Source organism: Camellia sinensis, chromosome 10, assembly GCF_055761805.1.
Source record: "Camellia sinensis isolate YWXY chromosome 10, ASM5576180v1, whole genome shotgun sequence".
Lineage (NCBI taxonomy): Eukaryota > Viridiplantae > Streptophyta > Magnoliopsida > Ericales > Theaceae > Camellia > Camellia sinensis.
In genome coordinates, this window is record NC_138970.1 from 18,010,869 (window position 1) to 18,020,753 (window position 9,885).

Here is a 9,885-nt window from a genome sequence, read left to right on the forward strand (position 1 = left end):
TGTTACTTTTTCTACGACTACATTTGCACGCCGTTAATTGGTGAGGCAGATAACGACGCTGATTGCGTGTCGTAAAATATGTAATATAACGACTTATTATGCCTGCCGTAGAATATGCAAATTTTTTTTTTTTATTTATAAATTTAGCAAGTTTTATTTAACCAATTTTGTACAATCTAACAAATATTACAAACAAGCCTCACAAAATATCAATCAACCACTAAAATATTGTTTGAAATATCAAAAAGAAACTATATCCATAAATTATAAGCATTCAACAATTGTCTATACATTCCAAACATTCAAAAACTATATCCTTCAGTTCTAAACTGTACGAAAAGTTTAAACCATCCAAAACTTTGCATATCTAACTTTCTAAACATATCAACAACTATTAAGAAATTATCTAAAACTACCGACAACAGTTCCTATAGCAGTTGCAGCTGCAGCTGTAACAAATCCACCTGCTCCTATCACAGGGACGAGGTTGCCCAATGTATGTGTCACCTAAACCCATGGCAATAGTTGAAGCAACTAACCCTGTTGTATTTCTTGTTTACATGACAAAAGAAACTTCACATAAGTACAAAAACCAACGACTCAGAGACAAAAATATTTCTTGAAGTATTACGAAATGATCAAGAAATTTAAAAATATCAACAAAATATTTCCAAAATTAATAAGATAATTTAATGGCCCCATAAAAGCAATGTCATAATGACAAATTAGCAAAAATTCAAGATCTCAATAGTCTCAATGTATATGTAAATAAAATCCACATAAAGCAAAACTTTTTTTTTCATACCTCTAATGAAGTTACCTCTTTTGTTGCAATGTTTCTAGAGGGAAATGGGTAGGAATCTTCAAACAAACCATTAAGTTTGTACAAAAAAATATAATTTGCTACTAAATCCAAGCTATAAGAAGCTCAAGAGAGAAATTAAATTTAAAAAGAGGAAGAGGTAGAATTAATCTACTTCAATGCAACACCTCCTTGGGACTTGCATGATTATGTTAAATGATCTCTATGTATGAGGTTTAGGTTTGTATAGGTTTTATCCATTACTGTTGTAAGTTCCAAAATAAAGAGTCCAAGTTAAATTAGAGTCTATATTATTTACAAGTTTAAAAAAAACTTTCAATCCATTATAGAAGAAATTTAGGTAAGTTTTAGTAGCTTTAGGCACTTTTTGGGACAATGTGATGTAATTCTACCTGAGTACTTAGTATCAAATACATAAGCTAAGGAACTATTGTCATATTTAATTCACAAGACTAATAGTGAAGTATTAATAATTCTATTAAATTAGTGTAATATTCACTATCCAATTGGATTAATATCCATTGGATTAATAATCTCACCCCTACCCCATTACTAATAATCCTACACATTTGTAGGATTAATTATCCGTTGGATTAATAATCCTAAACCAAAATGTTAAAACAAACATAGAATAATTGGGCCCACAGATTAATAATTCCAATCTCATGCTCTAATCCACCCAATGAAACATGCCCTATAGGAATAATCCCTAAGCTAAGTTTTTTCTTCTCTAATTTTTCACTAGTATCTAATTCAATCACAAGCTATTACTAAAGAATGGGGGCACTTTTATAAAATATGGAATTGAGCTCAAATCAAATTTTAGTGTCTCGTTCATTTTAGTTTCAAGTTAATCATCCCATGTGATTATAGTTGTCAAAGAAAACCTTAAATACCCATGTGTTGATAATTGTTAGAGAAAACCTTGAACACTAGCCTTTTTTGTAATCACATTAAATTCATCAACTGTTTTTTGCTACAGAATCCTTAGAATTCTAGCATAAGTAGCAAGACAAAAGTAAAATACCACGCTCATTTTAGAGAAAAAATTCAATCCTTCAGTGAAAGAAAAGACATTTTATACAAAATCAATTGTTTGGTTTCATAATTTTTTCCTTTTTATTGGCATGTAGGGAAGGAGGTGAAGATGATGTCTGAACTCCTAGACAACCGAAACCCAAGCAAAGAAACTATCATGCAAGTGTTCTTACCTGAAAAAATAAAAAATAAACAACAAGAAAAAGCATTCAAAAGGCGTGTGCATAAGTTAGCCAAGAATAAATTATATTAACCATTCTACTTAAAAAGTCAAGCCAAAATTGCCTCCACTTGGTTGTCCGTGAGGTGCTTCTCGACAGTACTCCATATTTGTTTTTTCTCCACAGTAGAGAGAATAAAAGTATGCCTGTTATGAAAAGAGATTACAATGTAAATGATATTGGTACTTTTAAGTAACTGCAACCTTGCATTTACGATGTAACAAAGATGCCAAACTTCATGCTAGACAAGTGATGATACTAGTCATGCATGTCAAAAGAAAAAAATAAACAAGAGAACTCGAAAAACTGAAAATATGCAAATGACTAAAACAAGTATACAAAACTAAAAATCCAGCTGAATTGTATAAATGACAATTCATGGGTACAAAGTCTTGTCACAGACTATAAAGTATTGCATGACATTGCACGAACATAAGAATTCAGCTCCTTCAGGTAACTTCGGAGGATTGTCAACCAAATATAATCACAAGTAAAAACAAAACCAGATTAGATGGATACTGACTACATGAGATGGGATTCATTATATACCTTCTAGAACATGCAGAGGTATTTTCAATCTAATATAATTGGCTTCTTGTTGAGTTTTAAGTTATATAACTGTTGGCTGTCTAATAATCAAAATATATAGGCAGAGACTGCTAAATTTTCCAAATACCGTAACATGCATACATGTATATATATCTCCCATCTTTTTCATTCTGTTACTTAGTATGTAATGAATTTTTTTTTATAAAAAAAATCATAAAGAAAAAGTGAATGATTTTTTGGCAATGTTACCTACCAAATAAAAGTCCTGCTAGGTAATCCAAATTGCTCAGGTCGGTGAGGACTCACCTACTCCTTATCTATCTAATAGTTTCTTCAATATATTGAATTCAAAAGGCAACCCACCGGACTAGGCTATAAGATAAGATACAGCTCTTGTTGTACTGCCTGATTGGTAAGAAAGAGCTTCCGTAGGAACTGGAAGACTTGTGTATGCACAGTAACCCTCTCTTCTGCTACTGGTAAACTGTTGCACAGAAAGGCCAGCAGATTCTACTTCTGAATAAATGATTTCGTCAAATTTTTGCCACCTAGCACCCCCCACGGCACTTATAACACTTATAAATTGAACTACCAATTTTAGAGACGGCATTACATGCCACTATCTGCTAGTATTCTTCCTAAAAACTCCAATAAATGTCTCTTGGGAAGCCTAGAGAACAATGATAAGCCAAACACCACTAGTGATACAATCTGAATTAGGGAATCAAAATAAAAAATCTTCTCTCATTCTGAACCAACAAAAATGAGATTATCATCTGGTAAATGCCTCCAGAGCTAGGGTGAACAAATGACTTGACACCCAAGGGCGCCTTAAGCCCCTGTGATGCCTTTTCTGTTAAAGTTAACATTATCCATTAGCTTTTTTTTTTTTTTGCAATTTTTTTTTAATAACTAATAAAACCTGTGACAATGTTTGTCATCATGGCCAAGTAACCACCAAGAATGACTCCAGTTACAAAAAATTTTGCCAGCTTCCAGCTATCAAGCTGAGGAGATGGTTTCATCCTATCCTTTGATATTGTCATAATGGTACCTGGCATGCCATATAGTTCGTATGTGTTTAGAACCACATACATACACACACACACACACACACAAAACGAGGCTAATGACAAGAAAATGAGAAGAAATATGCATGAATCTACATGTAAGAAAAGGTAAGTGAAGTGTGACAAAATACAAACCATCATTGAGGATGGCAATGATCAGCACCATGAAGGGTGGGAAATCAAACCTCCATATGAGGGCGAGCAACATAAAACCAAGCTGTCAAAAACAGAGATAAAAGAGAAGTAGGTACAAGGAAGATCACAAGCCAGGACAAGAGGATCCTATCAAAAAATATGTAAATATGCTAGAAAAAGTGCAAATCAATTTTTTAAAAGAGTTTTAGTTATCATCCTAAATTAAAACACTTGCCACAATAAGAAGAATAGTAATAGAAACCGCATATATCTGCACCAAGAACACCCAAAGCATTAAAAAAATTAGTCAATTAAATAATTACATCCCACAACTCTCTACAGCCACAAAGCAGACAGCCCAATGCATGTGGGGGAAATATTTTTAGAGTAGAGATGTCGAAGGCCTGATAGTTACAAAGCATAAATATTAGAGAAAATTAAAGAAAGCAATCAAGAGAATAAATGTTTGCCTACATCAATAAAAAGTTGCACGAAGCGGGAGCAGGGGCGGGAGTGGAAGCGGGAGCGGAAGCAGGGAAACGTGGCCACTTAGAGGAGTCGTAAATTATGAGCGCTTATGTATTATTTTTATTAATTATATTTTATTTATTATAATGAATAATAAATTATGTTAAAATAAATAATAAATAAAAATTAGATGTTTTATTTTATAAATTTTTTAAGATTTTTTTTATTATATATGATTTAAATAAATTTCTTTTAAACAATTAGATGATTTATTATAGGTTAAAAAGTTAAGAAATAATTGTTAAAAAAATAAATAATAAATAAAAATTATATTATATATGATAAAATAAATAATTTTTTATTTTACAAATAAAAATTATTTTGTTTAAGATGAATTATATTATAATTTATAATTTATAAATTATATTATATGTATATATTATTTATTTTACAAATATAAATTATTTTGTTTATGATGAATTATATTATAATTTATAATTTATAAATTATATTATATGTATATATTATATATGATAAATTATATTATATAAAACAATGAAAACGGAGAGGGAAAGAGAGAGAGAGAACATCATAGATCGACAGAGGGAGAAGCAAGAGATGCAACAGAGCCGAAGAAAGAGAGAAGCAGAGACGAAGAGGAGATCGAGGGTGAGAGAAGAGAGAGAGAGAGAGACGAAGACCTAGGGCTTCGAAGAGAGGGACGAAGAGTAGGGCTTCAACGGGGAAGTCAAACGGCGAGATCGAAGTCATCGAACAGCGTAGGTAATCTCCTTGCCCTCTCAATAGTGCTCTCTTCTCGCATCAAATTCACGTTTCCCTCTCCTCAGATTCGCGATTCTGCTGCGATTTTTCTTCAGAAGCGCAAAATCGCGCTTTTTCCTCGGAGTCGTCGCCATCTGAGACGATTCCTGCTACTAAGCAGTAAACCACCATCTCTACCTCAATCTTTGACTCATTCATTCTCAATTAATAGCTTTCTGATCCTTGCCATATCAATCTAAGGAGTAACCTTCCAAAATATTAACAATCTATTAGATAGCCTCATGAACCAGCAATCCAACCAATAAAAACTGTACACACTAAAACATGTATTATAGATATTTTTTCATTACAAAACTTAATATATTATAAAAAAAAAATTCAGCAAAAAAAGAAAGACCAATAACCAGTTACTTGAAAATCTACAAGCTTTAGGGTCACATGAGACTACAAGTGTTCAGCATTTGGGCACGCCTCAGAACAACTGTGGGGCTTTTTTTTTTTTGGTGTAATTTTAGAAAGATGATTTAGGATTATAGTAAAATACATGGAAACAAAGAGGAAAAAGTAGAAAAACAAGAAATGCACCAATATATACATCTTTAATTGTTTTTGTAGTAGTGCGAGACACTTTGGATGGAATTAAAGACAAACAAATTGGATAGGGAAAAATTAAAGGAGACAAACAACAATTCATCAAAAAACTAACATGAGCTACCACATGTGATAGCTTTGCTGCATAAAGAGCACTAATTGGGAAAATGTTATATAGTATATTTGTAGTTAAATAGTATTCGGAAAATGTTATATTGTTGTAATTGAGAAGGAGGGGAAAAAAAATGGAAACAGACAGAAATAAACTACCTAAGGAATGGATAAGATTTCAGTAGTATATTTGTTCAATCTACAATACAAAATAAATTTACCAAAAGTAAACCTCACTCATATAGCCTGGGCAAAGTCCATTCATAAAACCAGGTAATCTTGGTGTAAGAAATGAAGTTATTTCAACATCATTGATAATATGCTGTCTTTTTTCTTTTTTTTTTTATCAAATAGGCAAAGTAATTACAATTTTGGAGTGTGCACAAACATATTCACAATCACACTAAATGAATAAACATCTCTACTCCACCTTTCTACGAAAATTTAAAAACAAAAGAATTCTAATGACAAACGGTTTTTGCAAACACAAGACTCATCGGTAAAAGCTCATAGTAATATTGCCAATTTTATTTTAGTCAATATATACATGTTCAAATTGACAGATTTTACATGGATCAAAATGACAATCAACACCAATTAAAACTACTTAGTTAGCACACATACATAGAACCACATATCTTTAAATAGGCAAACTATGGATCAATTAACAATTGAAATTTAAAAAAAAAACAAAAAAAAATAGCTTAAAGTTTAATTTAAAATTTTAGTTAAAATATTCTACATGTCTTGAGTCTGACTAAACCCAAAATAAAAAAAAATAAAAATAAAAATAATTTTATAAATAATGGACTAAAACAATTGAAATTTCATTAAAATTGGTAGTTTCAAAATCTACATGTTTCTTTAGAGAAATTGAAACAAAATTAGAAGAAAAATGATGTTGTTTGTAAGGCATGATGGTTCATTATTATTCATCGCAGCTTTACGTCAGATGCAAATATATTCAATCTATGATTCAAACAAAGATTAAGGCCAAGTTTGGAAAGACTAAATAAGTGCACTTTTTGTCTTTTTAGACTAAAAAGTTGAGGTTGAAAATATGAATGTTTGGGTTAACTTTTTGACTTTTTATGAAAAAATGTGTAATAAAAAATTGTAAAAATTAGTTTGTAGGGGAAAATTAGAATTGGGAATTGTGCAGCCGTAATTGTTGACTTTTGGTGAATAGTGATGACTTTTTAACTTTTTGAGTAACTTTTTGGCTTTTTGACTTTTTTTAAACTACCCAAACTTGGCCTAAAAATGCAAAACCCATGTCAATATTGATACAAGTAGGATGTACAAAAAATCAACCTCAAGGAGGAGATGGTGGGGAGATTGAAAAGGTTTAATCTATTTGGTTTTGAGGAGAATAGAGAATCCACCAACATATATAGCTAAATTTGCACCAAATTTTAACAACACATTTAGTTTTGTAGAAGAAGAAATGCAGGAAATCAGAAAATGACATTTCATGAATTTTTCTTTAAAAATTAGGTATTAGATCTCATAAACTGCAACAACAATGATTTCAGCAACCTTTTTTCTCTGTTGTAGAAATTATAAACTGTAAAAGGAATCAAATTTTTTTTTTTTTTTTTGGTTCAGGAGACAAGAAGCATACCCCTGTACAAATCTATATACAAACATATAAACCTACAAATACAAATACAAACATAAATATACAAATATACCTTTAAAAATCTTCAATAGCCGAGAAGGTGGATGCGAATGGAAGTGCCCCAAGCAGCATGCTTTAAGGACATTAATTCATTAGTGATGCCTTGAAACCTTCAAAAATAAAATAAAAAATGAAGATTAAGCAAATCAAATTCTCATTGAACCCTAGAATTATAGATTAACTACAAAAAGTTAAAAACAAATCAAATTAAATAAATCATACTCATATGACGACCACCATATAAACATGTCAAACATCAACCAAAAATTCAAGACATGATATATACAAATGATTGATAATAATGCTTGAAGCAACCATAATGCACTTATTTCTCTACTAAAAATGATAAGAGGACCCAAAAATTCAATTGCAACAAATAGGCAAAATTGAAAAAAGGAAATTGTTAAACCACACTATTCTTTAACTGATCCACAAAGACCCCTCTCTCATCATAGTTGAATCCATTCGTACAAGAGGGAGGGTTGTGAACCCATAAAAAATACCATGGATTTAGCAACCTCCAAGAGTAAGGCATGACAAATCTTTCATGCATTTGTTTTTACTCATTAAATTAGATTTATTTTAGTATTAAGAGATCACCACAAGAAGAACATGCATGCCCAATAGTCTCATAATAAAAAAGAGCAATGACCAATTATCATATTTAACACCAACATAAATCTCAAAATCAAAAACCCAATTCACTAAATGACACTTCCATGAAGATTGAAGTCAAACAGAAACAAATCTATTCGAACTCAACTGTTATTCAGCTCATTAGAACAACTATAATCAATATAGTAAGCTCCTAAAGCCCAATTTCAAGAATTCATGAATTGAAACAGAAAATAGTGTAACGTCACTGAAATCACCAAATCAGTGGCCAACCATGGAAGGGTTGAGCCCCAACAACATGTTTGCATTAGGCAGGTGGGCCACATTCGGAGTCTTTGCCAGCGTCGCCGCTATCTCCCTCAAAGCCTCAATCTTCCCGAGCTCAATCAAACCCAATCCAGCAGCCGCAGTCGCATCCGAAATCAATTTCGCAGCCTCACTCTCACCTTCCGCCCTAATTATCGCCGCTCGATCAAACCCAATTTCCTGCTCTGCTTTGGCCACCACGAATTTCGACCTCTCCGTCTCCTGCTGCGCCACCTACTTCTGCTCCACGGCCTTGGAGATCTCAGTCCCATACGACAAGTGCATGATCGTAACATCATCGAGAACGATGTTGAAATCCTTAGCACGATGAACCAAGCTCTCGCACACCAATGCAGAGACGCTGGGACGCTCGGTGAAGAGCTGATCGGCGTTGAATTGAGCGACGACGGCCTTGAGGACTTCGTTGCTGATCGAAGGAAGGAATTTCTTGTCGTATTCGAGGCCTAGGGTTTGGAAGATTCAGGGAGAATTGAGAGACCTCGGGGCGAGAGAGCACACGGAGGGTTAGGTTAACCATTTGGAGGTCCTTGGTGCCGAAGATGGAGGAGAAGGTGTGGGGGTGAGTTCGGATGTCGAAGATGAAGGCTTTTGGAGCCATGGGATGAGGGTTTGTGAGTGAGAGAGAGAGAGAGAGCTTTGTTTAGGAACGAATTAGCTAGGGCTTTGTTTCAAAAAGAAAAGGCAAAGCAAATTAATTGGAGAAGAGAAAAGTGTTTAGCAAATTCAATCTTGGTGGGTGCTTTAAAGAGTCGTGACCATCTCAATTGTGTGGAAGAGGCGAGAATATGAGAGAGAGACAGATTGAAACCTTGTGATGTTTCATGAAGGCAAAATAGTTATTTTGGGAGTAAAAAAAATTCTATTTTTTTTTTTTTTTTTCGGTGATTGACACCTCAAATTTTATTTTGACATTTTTTTTTATATATATATTTTTGTCATACAATTTACAACATGTATTGTGCGTCGTAAAAAGATAATACTTTTAACGGCAGGCGATATGTGCGTCGTAAAAAGTGTAATATTTTTAACGGGGGGTGTTGTGTATGCCGTGAAAAGTATTTACTTTTCACGGCTAACGTATGTGCGTCGTGTATAATTGATATATTAACAGCATATCGTATGCACGTCGTAAAAAGTTTTATTATTTACGAGGCGCATTACAAGCCCGTAAAAAAATTATCGTTCTTACCATTCACGGCCTACGCAATAGACATGTCGTGGTTGGAAAAGTATTTACGACATGCAAAAAAAACAAGTCATAAAAGTGAGAAATTACGGCGTATATTTATTGTGTGTCGTTGATGTGGTGCCGTAAAAAGTCAGTTTTGTTGTAATGACAACATTGAACCATGAAACCCGAGTCCGGAACATAATAAAATGTCGGGTCAAAACTGGAGTTGCTATATTGTTCCCTTGCTTCTTTGAATCCCAAACTGTCGTCACTTCACGCTCTCTTCGGTTTACTGATCTGCG

At 33.1% G+C, this 9,885-nt stretch overlaps 1 pseudogene across 1 annotated transcript; it reads right to left on the reverse strand.

Annotated features, from left to right (window-relative positions):
• Positions 1-231: 231 nt before the first annotated feature.
• Positions 232-9,207, reverse strand: LOC114306215 (prohibitin-3, mitochondrial-like; annotated as a pseudogene). Its single transcript, XR_014341728.1, has 4 exons — positions 8,359-9,207; positions 7,484-7,580; positions 3,837-3,918; positions 232-2,228 (listed from the first exon to the last, which is right to left on the reverse strand). The product of XR_014341728.1 is annotated as a prohibitin-3, mitochondrial-like (transcript).
• Positions 9,208-9,885: the final 678 nt, after the last annotated feature.